Source organism: Phyllobates terribilis, unplaced genomic scaffold, assembly GCF_046119375.1.
Source record: "Phyllobates terribilis strain yellow unplaced genomic scaffold, ASM4611937v1 Scaffold_3__8_contigs__length_932513732, whole genome shotgun sequence".
In the NCBI taxonomy this organism is placed as follows: Eukaryota; Metazoa; Chordata; class Amphibia; order Anura; family Dendrobatidae; genus Phyllobates; species Phyllobates terribilis.
This window is the reverse complement of record NW_027362763.1, coordinates 15,822,928-15,835,368: the sequence shown is the minus strand read 5'-3', so window position 1 is coordinate 15,835,368 and position 12,441 is coordinate 15,822,928.

Below are 12,441 nucleotides of genomic sequence, written 5' to 3'. Positions count from 1 at the left end.
CTGTATTATACTCCAGAGCTACACTCACTATTCTGCTGGTGCAGTCACTGTGTACATACATTACATTACTGATCCTGAGTTACATCCTGTATTATACGCCAGAGCTGCACTCACTATACTGCTGGTGCAGTCACCGTGTACATACATTACTGATCCTGAGTTACCTCCTATATTATACTCCAGAGCTGCACTCACTATTCTGCTGGTGCAGTCACTGTGTACATACATTACTGATCCTGAGTTACATCCTGTATTATACTCCAGAGCTGCACTCACTATTCTGCTGGTGCAGTCACTGTGTACATACATTACATTACTGATCCTGAGTTACATCCTGTATTATACTCCAGAGCTGCACTCACTATTCTGCTGGTGCAATCACTGTGTACATACATTACTGATCCTGAGTTACATCCTGTATTATACTCCAGAGCAGCACTCACTATTCTGCTGGTGCAGTCACTGTGTACATACATTACTGATCCTGAGTTACCTGCTGTATTATACTCCAGAGCTGCACTCACTATTCTCCTGGTGCAGTCACTGTGTACATACATTACATTACTGATCCTGAGTTACCTCCTGTATTATACTCCAGAGCTGCACTCACTATTCTGCTGGTGCAGTCACTGTGTACATACATTACATTACTGATCCTGAGTTACCTCCTGTATTATACTCCAGAGCTGCACTCACTATTCTGCTGGTGCAGTCACTGTGTACATACATTACATTACTGATCCTCAGTTATATCCTGTATTATACTCCAGAGCTGCACTCACTATTCTGCTGGTGCAGTCACTGTGTACATACATTACATTACTGATCCTGAGTTACCTCCTGTATTATACTCCCGAGCTGCACTCACTATTCTGCTGGTGCAGTCACTGTGTACATACATTACATTACTGATCCTGAGTTACCTCCTGTATTATACTCCAGAGCTGCACTCACTATTCTGCTGGTGCAGTCACTGTGTACATACATTACATTACTGATCCTGAGTTACCTCCTGTATTATACTCCAGAGCTGCACTCACTATTCTGCTGGTGCAGTCACTGTGTACATACATTACATTACTGATCCTGAGTTACATCCTGTATTATACTCCAGAGCTGCACTCACTATTCTGCTGGTGCAGTCACTGTGTACATACATTACATTACTGATCCTGAGTTACCTCCTGTATTATACCCCAGAGCTGCACTCACTATTCTGCTGGTGCAGTCACTGTGTACATACATTACATTACTGATCCTGAGTTACCTCCTGTATTATACTCCAGAGCTGCTCTCACTATTCTGCTGGTGCAGTCACTGTGTACATACATTACATTACTGATCCTGAGTTACATCCTGTATTATACCCCAGAGCTGCACTCACTATACTGCTGGTGCAGTCACCGTGTACATACATTACTGATACTGAGTTACCTCCTATATTATACTCCAGAGCTGCACTCACTATTCTGCTGGTGCAGTCACTGTGTACATACATTACTGATCCTGAGTTACATCCTGTATTATACTCCAGAGCTGCACTCACTATTCTGCTGGTGCAGTCACTGTGTACATACATTACATTACTGATCCTGAGTTACATCCTGTATTATACTCCAGAGCTGCACTCACTATTCTGCTGGTGCAGTCACTGAGTACATACATTACATTACTGATCCTCAGTTACCTCCTGTATTATACTCCAGAGATGTAATCACTATTCTGCTGGTGCAGTCACTGTGTACATACATTACATTACTGATCCTGAGTTACCTCCTGTATTATACTCCAGAGCTGCACTCACTATTCTGCTGGTGCAGTCACTGTGTACATACATTACATTACTGATCCTGAGTTACATCCTGTATTATACTCCAGAGCTGCACTCACTATTCTGCTGGTGCAGTCACTGTGTACATACATTACATTACTGATCCTGAGTTACATCCTGTATTATACTCCAGAGCTGCACTCACTATTCTGCTGGTACAGTCACTGTGTACATACATTACATTACTGATCCTGAGTTACCTCCTGTATTATACTCCAGAGCTGCACTCACTATTCTGCTGGTGCTGTCACTGTGTACATACATTACATTACTGATCCTGAGTTACCTCCTGTATTATACTCCAGAGCTGCACTCACTATTCTGCTGGTGCAGTCACTGTGTACATACATTACTGATCCTGAGTTACATCCTGTATTATACTCCAGAGCTGCACTCAATATTCTGCTGGTGCAGTCACTGTGTACATACATTACATTACTGATCCTGAGTTACATCCTGTATTATACCCCAGAGCTGCACTCACTATTCTGCTGGTGCAGTCACTGTGTACATACATTACATTACTGATCCTGAGTTACATCCTGTATTATACCCCAGAGCTGCACTCACTATTCTGCTGGTGCAGTCACTGTGTACATACATTACATTACTGATCCTGAGTTACCTCCTGTATTATACTCCAGAGCTGCACTCACTATTCTGCAGGTGCAGTCACTGTGTACATACATTACATTACTGATCCTGAGTTACATCCTGTATTATACTCCAGAGCTGCACTCACTATTCTGCTGGTGCAGTCACTGTGTACATACATTACATTACTGATCCTGAGTTACATCCTGTATTATACTCCAGAGCTGCACTCACTATTCTGCTGGTGCAGTCACTGTGTACATACATTACATTACTGATCCTGAGTTACCTCCTGTATTATACCCCAGAGCTGCACTCACTATTCTGCTGGTGCAGTCACTGTGTACATACATTACATTACTGATCCTGAGTTACCTCCTGTATTATACTCCAGAGCTGCACTCACTATTCTGCTGGTGCAGTCACTGTGTACATACATTACATTACTGATCCTGAGTTACCTCCTGTATTATACTCCAGAGCTGCACTCACTATTCTGCTGGTGCAGTCACTGTGTACATACATTACATTACTGATCCTGAGTTACCTCCTGTATTATACTCCAGAGCTGCACTCACTATTCTGCTGGTGCAGTCACTGTGTACATACATTACATTACTGATCCTGAGTTACCTCCTGTATTATACCCCAGAGCTGCACTCACTATTCTGCTGGTGCAGTCACTGTTTACATACATTACATTACTGATCCTGAGTTACCTCCTGTATTATACTCCAGAGCTGCACTCACTATTCTGCTGGTGCAGTCACTGTGTACATACATTACTGATCCTGAGTTACATCCTGTATTATACTCCAGAGCTGCGCTCACTATTCTGCTGGTGCAGTCACTGTGTACATACATTACATTACTGATCCTGAGTTACATCCTGTATTATACCCCAGAGCTGCACTCACTATTCTGCTGGTGCAGTCACTGAGTACATACATTACTGATCCTGAGTTACATCCTGTATTATACTCCAGAGCTGCACTCACTATTCTGCTGGTGCAGTCACTGTGTACATACATTACATTACTGATCCTGAGTTACCTCCTGTATTATACCCCAGAGCTGCACTCACTATTCTGCTGGTGCAGTCACTGTGTACATACATTACATTACTGATCCTGAGTTACCTCCTGTATTATACTCCAGAGCTGCACTCACTATTCTGCTGGTGCAGTCACTGTGTACATACATTACATTACTGATCCTGAGTTACCTCCTGTATTATACTCCAGAGCTGCGCTCACTATTCTGCTGGTGCAGTCACTGTGTACATACATTACATTACTGATCCTGAGTTACATCCTGTATTATACCCCAGAGCTGCACTCACTATTCTGCTGGTGCAGTCACTGTGTACATACATTACATTACTGATCCTGAGTTACATCCTGTATTATACTCCAGAGCTGCACTCACTATTCTGCTGGTGCAGTCACTGTGTACATACATTACATTACTGATCCTGAGTTACATCCTGTATTATACTCCAGAGCTGCACTCACTATTCTGCTGGTGCAGTCACTGTGTACATACATTACATTACTGATCCTGAGTTACATCCTGTATTATACTCCAGAGCTGCACTCACTATTCTGCTGGTGTAGTCACTGTGTACATACATTACATTACTGATCCTGAGTTACATCCTGTATTATACTCCAGAGCTGCACTCACTATTCTGCTGGTGTAGTCACTGTGTACATACATTACATTACTGATCCTGAGTTACCTCCTGTATTATACTCCAGAGCTGCACTCACTATTCTGCTGGTGTAGTCACTGTGTACATACATTACATTACTGATCCTGAGTTACATCCTGTATTACACTCCAGAGCTGCACTCACTATTCTGCTGGTGTAGTCACTGTGTACATACATTACATTACTGATCCTGAGTTACCTCCTGTATTATACTCCAGAGCTGCACTCACTATTCTGCTGGTGTAGTCACTGTGTACATACATTACATTACTGATCCTGAGTTACATCCTGTATTATCCTCCAGAGCTGCACTCACTATTCTGCTGGTGCAATCACTGTGTACATACATTACATTACTGATCCTGAGTTACATCCTGTATTATACTCCAGAGCTGCACTCACTATTCTGCTGGTGCAGTCACTGTGTACATACATTACATTACTGATCCTGAGTTACCTCCTGTATTATACTCCAGAGCTGCACTCACTATTCTGCTGGTGCAGTCACTGTGTACATACATTACATTACTGATCCTGAGTTACCTCCTGTATTATCCTCCAGAGCTGCACTCACTATTCAGCTGGTGCAATCACTGTGTACATACATTACATTACTGATCCTGAGTTACCTCCTGTATTATCCTCCAGAGCTGCACTCACTATTCAGCTGGTGCAGTCACTGTGTACATACATTACATTACTGATCCTGAGTTACATCCTGTATTATACTCCAGAGCTGCACTCACTATTCTGCTGGTGCAGTCACTGTGAACATACATTACATTACTGATCCTGAGTTACGTCCTGTATTATACTCCAGAGCTGCACTCACTATTCAGCTGGTACAGTCACTGTGTACATACATTACATTACTGATCCTGAGTTACGTCCTGTATTATACTCCAGAGCTGCACTCACTATTCAGCTGGTGCAGTCACTGTGTACATACATTACATTACTGATCCTGAGTTACGTCCTGTATTATACTCCAGAGCTGCACTCACTATTCAGCTGGTACAGTCACTGTGTACATACATTACATTACTGATCCTGAGTTACATCCTGTATTATACTCCAGAGCTGCACTCACTATTCTGCTGGTGCAGTCACTGTGTACATACATTACATTACTGATCCTGAGTTACATCCTGTATTATACTCCAGAGCTGCGCTCACTATTCTGCTGGTGCAGTCGCTGTGTACATACATTACATTACTGATCCTGAGTTACCTCCTGTATTACACTCCAGAGCTGCACTCACTATTCTGCTGGTGCAGTCCCTGTGTACATACATTACATTACTGATCCTGAGTTACACCCTGTATTATACTCCAGAGCTGCACTCACTATTCTGCTGGTGCAGTCACTGTGTACATACATTACATTACTGATCCTGAGTTACCTCCTGTATTATACTCCAGAGCTGCACTCACTATTCTGCTGGTGCAGTCACTGTGTACATACATTACATTACTGATCCTGAGTTACCTCCTGTATTATCCTCCAGAGCTGCACTCACTATTCAGCTGGTGCAATCACTGTGTACGTAATCCACTCACAAAAAGTTCGGGATATTTGGCTTTCGGGTGAAATTTAAGGAAAACATAAAATGTTCCGGCTCCAGTGATATCTTCTCATGACTTTTGGGCATTCAGTAGAAGCAGCGATGGTGATTTCCTCATCTCAAACTATTTATTGAAACAAAAGCCAACACGAGTGGTGGGTGCATACCCCCGTATACCAGCCAAGAATGCCAGTGTCTCAATAACTTGTCATGGGGCCTTGAGCATCAATTACAGCTGACAACGACGTCTCCTGCTGGTCACAAGTGGCATTGTCTTTTGAGGCGCGGCGCCCCGACCCCCTCGTGCCGGGGCGCGGCGCCCCGACCCCCTCGTGCCGGGGCGCGGCGCCCCTCTCTTCTTGAAGGGCGGCCCTCAGGTCATTGAGGCTCTTGGGTACAGAGTTACGAGCCTCTACACGGCCACACACCTGACCCCACAGGTTTTCTATGGGATTGAGGTCTGGAGAAAGTGCCGGCCGCTCCATGTGAGGTTCTCCAGCAGCTGTGCCCTACTGACGTGACCTCGATGAGCAGGAGCATTGTCATCCATGAAGATGAGATTAGGCCTGTGCTGGTGCTGGGCCACAATGACCGATTAATGATGTTATTCCACAGTAGGGGCTCGTCACAAAGTGTAGGGCAGCTCTGTAGTGACTGGACACACCTGCCCACACTGTGACACCACCAAAGGCTCTTCTGGTGACAACAGTGGCTGATACACAGCGCTCTCCTTCACGTCTCCAACATCATTGGTGGCCATCATTTCTGCTCAGCGTGAATAGACTTTCATCAGTGACCAGCACGGAGGCCACCGGTCCCTCGTCCAGCGTAGATGCTCCCTGGCCCATGGACCTGCTGGTGAAGTCAGGTCCCTTGCAGGTGGTGTTGCACGCAGACCACGCTGATGTAAACCGTTTTGAATGGTCTGATGTGACACTTGGTGCCTTTCGCCTCCCTTAACCCCTTTCTGACATAGAAGAAAGCCGTGGGGTGCGATCGCTGCTGGGAGGCAGCTGATTGTCACAGCTGACACCCGATGCTATGTGCCAGGAGCGGTGCCCGCACAGTTCCCAGCACAGTAACCCCCGAAATGCTGCAAAATCTATCACAGCATTCCAGGAGCAAGGGGAGGTAAGCGTGCACCTTGTCTCTGGGTTCCCACGCTGTCTGCTGGAGCCCGGTAGTTGCCATGGTGACCCAGTCTCGTCATGACGACATCCAGGTTACCAGGAACAAACTTTGATCATGCGCAGCACATGATCAAAGTAACTTCTGTATGCAGAGCTGACAGGCTGCATAGTACAGGGATGCTGCTGCCGCATCTCTACGCTATACAAGCGATCAGCCTGCAAAAAGTGAAAAAAAAACACCCAAAAAAAATGGAATAACACGCGATCAAACAGACGAATATAAATAAAAATGTTACCGCTGAAAACGGCATCTTGTCCCACAAAAAACAAGCCGCCATACAGCTCCATCAGCCGAAAAATAAAAAAGTTATAGCTCTCAGACTAAAGCGATGCAAAAAAATAATTTTTTCTATAAAATAGCTTTATTGTGTATAAGCGCCAAAACATAGAAAAACGATATAAATGTGGTACCGCTGTAAACGTACTGACCCGAAGAATAAAGCCGCCTTATCAATTTTACCACACGCGGAGCAGAATAAAACATTTTTGAATAAAAAAACAATTCCAGAATTGTTGGCTTTTGTTTATTCTGCCTCCCAAAAATCGGAATAGAAAGCGATCAAAAAATGTCACGTGCCTGAAAATGGCACCAATAACAACGTCAAGTCATCCCGCAAAGAACAAGCCGTCACATGACTGTCTGCCAAAATCTGGAAAAATTATAGCTCTCAAAATATGGCGATGCAAAAACTAGAATTTACAAAATCTGCATCTCTTAGTGTGTGACAGCTGTCAATCATAAAAACCCCATATGAATCCGGTATCGCTGTAATCGCACCGACCCGAAGAATAAAATCTAATCACTTATACCGCACGAGGAACGGCGTAAAAAATAAACGCTACGGCTGGGGTTGTGCTGAGGTTAGGGTTGGGGATGTGATTTTTTTCAAAAGTAATGAAAAAAAAATGACGATATGGCGACCAGTGTTGAGTGCGCGCTACTTGAGTTTGCATCGGGTGCTCGGGTATGCACTGAGTATCGCGGGTGCTCGGGTATGCACTGAGTATCGCGGGTGCTCGGGTATGCACTGAGTATCGCGGGTGCTCGGGTATGCACTGAGTATCGCGGGTGCTCGGGTATGCACTGAGTATCGCGGGTGCTCGGGTATGCACTGAGTATCGCGGGTGCTCGGGTATGCACTGAGTATCGCGGGTGCTCGGGTATGCACTGAGTATCGCGGGTGCTCGGGTATGCACTGAGTATCGCGGGTGCTCGGGTATGCACTGAGTATCGCGGGTGCTCGGGTATGCACTGAGTATCGCGGGTGCTCGGGTATGCACTGAGTATCGCGGGTGCTCGGGTATGCACTGAGTATCGCGGGTGCTCGGGTATGCACTGAGTATCGCGGGTGCTCGGGTATGCACTGAGTATCGCGGGTGCTCGGGTATGCACTGAGTATCGCGGGTGCTCGGGTATGCACTGAGTATCGCGGGTGCTCGGGTATGCACTGAGTATCGCGGGTGCTCGGGTATGCACTGAGTATCGCGGGTGCTCGGGTATGCACTGAGTATCGCGGGTGCTCGGGTATGCACTGAGTATCGCGGGTGCTCGGGTATGCACTGAGTATCGCGGGTGCTCGGGTATGCACTGAGTATCGCGGGTGCTCGGGTATGCACTGAGTATCGCGGGTGCTCGGGTATGCACTGAGTATCGCGGGTGCTCGGGTATGCACTGAGTATCGCGGGTGCTCGGGTATGCACTGAGTATCGCGGGTGCTCGGGTATGCACTGAGTATCGCGGGTGCTCGGGTATGCACTGAGTATCGCGGGTGCTCGGGTATGCACTGAGTATCGCGGGTGCTCGGGTATGCACTGAGTATCGCGGGTGCTCGGGTATGCACTGAGTATCGCGGGTGCTCGGGTATGCACTGAGTATCGCGGGTGCTCGGGTATGCACTGAGTATCGCGGGTGCTCGGGTATGCACTGAGTATCGCGGGTGCTCGGGTATGCACTGAGTATCGCAGGTGCTCGGGTATGCACTGAGTATCGCGGGTGCTCGGGTATGCACTGAGTATCGCGGGTGCTCGGGTGACATGCTCGAGTCTCCGCCCCATATGCTTCATGGTCAAAAAACCTCGCTGGGATGGTCTGCCGTGCACGAGCGATCCCTGCATGGTTTTATTGGGGTGTCTAATAACCGTGAAACATGCGGGCAGGGACTCGAGCACCCGCGATACATGGTGCATACCCGAGTACCCGATGCAAACTCAAGTAGCGAGCACTTGCGCTCAAGACTGATGACAACTTATTCAATATGATGACCTAATGTAATCAAATTGTGTCGTACCCCTGGGTTCACAATGTTCACTATACCCATTGATAAAATCCTGGAGGGGTGTAGTTTCCAAAATGGTGTCACTTGTGGGGGGTTCCACTGTTTAACCACATCAGGGGCTCTCCAAACGCGACATGGCGTCCGCTCTCGATTCCAGACAATTTTGCGTTCAAAAGGTCACTCAGTGCTCCTTCCCTTCTGAACTCTGCCGTGCGCCCAAACACCGTATTGTCCCCACATATGGGGTATCAGGCTACTCAGGAGAAATTGCACAACATATTTTGGGGTCCATTTATTCCTGTTAAGGTTGCAAAAATAAAATTTGGGGTCTAAAGTAACATTTTTGTGAAAAGTTAAAATGTTCATTTTTTTTCTTACAAATTCCTGTGAAGCACCTGAAGGGTTAATAAAGTTCTTGTATGTGGTTTTGAGCACCTTGAGGGGTGCAGTTTTTAGAATGGTGTCACTTTTGGGTATTTTCTGTCATAAAGGCCCCTCAAAGTGACTTCAAATGTGATGGGGTCCCTAAAAAAATGGTTTTGTAAATTTTGTTGTAAAAATGAGAAATCGCTGGTCAACGTTTAACCCTTATAGCTCCATAACAAAAAAAATGTTGGTTCCAAAATTGTGCTGATGTAAAGTAGACATGTGGGAAATGGTATTTATTAACCCTGTATGGTCGTTGTATTTGTCGGATATCGCCCCGGTTGGGGGGGACGGACACATTCCCTTTAAGGGCATGAAAATTCAAAGTTTGAAAAGTCAGAATTGTAAAAAATTGGCCCGGTCATTAACATGCAAATCACCCTCGGGAGTAAAGGGGTTAAACGTCCCTGGAGTTGCGGCTTTCCTCATCCAGTGCTGAAGGGCAGGGTTCACAATGAAGCAGCGTCATCGGTGGCAGAGGACCTGACTCCTGCTGTGAATCTGCCATTAAGCTCCTTCATAGAGAACAGAAAGTTCTGCAAAAACTCCTGAAACATTGAACAGTTGGAGGTGTGCATCCAAGAGACGAGACACGTCACATTAAGGTCACCTGAAAAGGTCAGAGGGCAGTGTAGGGTCATCCCGAAAGCCAAATATCCAGAACTTGTTGAGTAGTGTATATTACTGATCCTGAGCTACATCCGGTATCAAGCTCCAGAGCTGCGCTCCCTGTGTACATACTGAGCAGTATATAGAGGTCAGACTCCTCTGGGGGCGATGCTCTGCACCCCTGCAATTACACTTAGGAGTCTCCCGCTCCGCAGGTCTCAGGACATGAAAGGTTGTAAACATTTGGGTCACATTAACCTTTTAATATCTGCTACAGTCCCAGCCTGAGAACTGACAGGCTGACATCATAGTGCAAACCCCGGTGACTGCCGCAACCCAGAAAGCGCCACCCACTGCAACCCAGAGAGCGCACCCCCCCGCTGCCCCGGTGACTGCTGCAACCCAGAGAGCGCCACCCGCTGCAACCCAGAGAGCGCACCCCCCGCTGCCCCGGTGACTGCTGCAACCCAGAAAGCGCCACCCACTGCAACCCAGAGAGCGCACCCCCCCGCTGACCCGGTGACTGCTGCAACCCAGAGAGCGCACCCCCCCGCTGACCCGGTGACTGCTGCAACCCAGAGAGCGCACCCCCCCGCTGACCCGGTGACTGCTGCAACCCAGAGAGCGCCACCCACTGCGACCCAGAGAGCGCCCCCCGCTGCCCCAGTAACTGCCGTGACCCAGAGAGCGCCACCCACTGCGACCCAGAGAGCGCACCCCCCGCTGACCTGGTGACTGCTGCAACCCAGAGAGCACCACCCACTGCGACCCAGAGAGCGCCCCCCGCTGCCCCAGTAACTGCCGTGACCCAGAGAGCACACCCCACTGCGACCCAGAGAGCACACCCCCCGCTGACCCGGTGACTGCTGCAACCCAGAGAGCACCACCCACTGCGACCCAGAGAGCGCCCCCCGCTGCCCCAGTAACTGCCGTGACCCAGAGAGCGCCACCCACTGCGACCCAGAGAGCGCACCCCCCGCTGACCCGGTGACTGCTGCAACCCAGAGAGCACCACCCACTGCGACCCAGAGAGCGCCCCCTGCTGCCCCAGTAACTGCCGTGACCCAGAGAGCACACCCCACTGCGACCCAGAGAGCGCACCCCCCGCTGACCCGGTGACTGCTGTAACCCAGAGAGCACCACCCACTGCGACCCAGAGAGCGCCCCCTGCTGCCCCAGTAACTGCCGTGACCCAGAGAGCACACCCCACTGCGACCCAGAGAGCGCACCCCCCGCTGCCCCAGTAACTGCCGTGACCCAGAGAGCGCCACCCACTGCGACCCAGAGAGCGCACCCCCCGCTGACCCGGTGACTGCTGTAACCCAGAGAGCACCACCCACTGCGACCCAGAGAGCGCACCCCCCGCTGACCTGGTGACTGCTGCAACCCAGAGAGCGCCCCCCGCTGCCCCAGTAACTGCCGTGACCCAGAGAGCACACCCCACTGCGACCCAGAGAGCGCACCCCCCGCTGACCCGGTGACTGCTGTAACCCAGAGAGCGCCACCCACTGCGACCCAGAGAGCGCACCCCCCGCTGCCCCAGTAACTGCCGTGACCCAGAGAGCACACCCCACTGCGACCCAGAGAGCGCACCCCCCGCTGACCCGGTGACTGCTGTAACCCAGAGAGCGCCACCCACTGCGACCCAGAGAGCGCACCCCCTGCTGCCCCAGTAACTGCCGTGACCCAGAGAGCGCCCCCCGCTGACCCGGTGACTGCTGCAACCCAGAGAGCACCACCCACTGCCAACCAGAGAGCGCCCCCCCGCTGCCCCAGTAACTGCCGTGACCCAGAGAGCACACCCCACTGCGACCCAGAGAGCGCACCCCCTGCTGCCCCAGTAACTGCCGTGACCCAGAGAGCGCCCCCCGCTGACCTGGTGACTGCTGCAACCCAGAGAGCGCCACCCACTGCCAACCAGAGAGCGCCCCCCCGCTGCCTGCCGCAACCCAGAGAGCGCCCCCCCCCCCGGTAACTGCCGCAACCCAGAGGGCGCCCCCCCCCCCCGGTAACTGCTGCAACCCAGAGGGCGCCCCCCCCTCCGGTAACTGCTGCAACCCAGAGAGCGCCCCCCATTGCCCCAGTGATCCAGGCCACACACTGATTTAGAAAAAGCCTTGTTAAAATTCTTCCACAGGTTCCAGGAGCCGAAAGGGACGGGGGTGATGGAATGATTACAAAATTATACACAAAATGACAGCTCCCCCCCCCTGCCCACGCGCGGCGCCATCCAGCG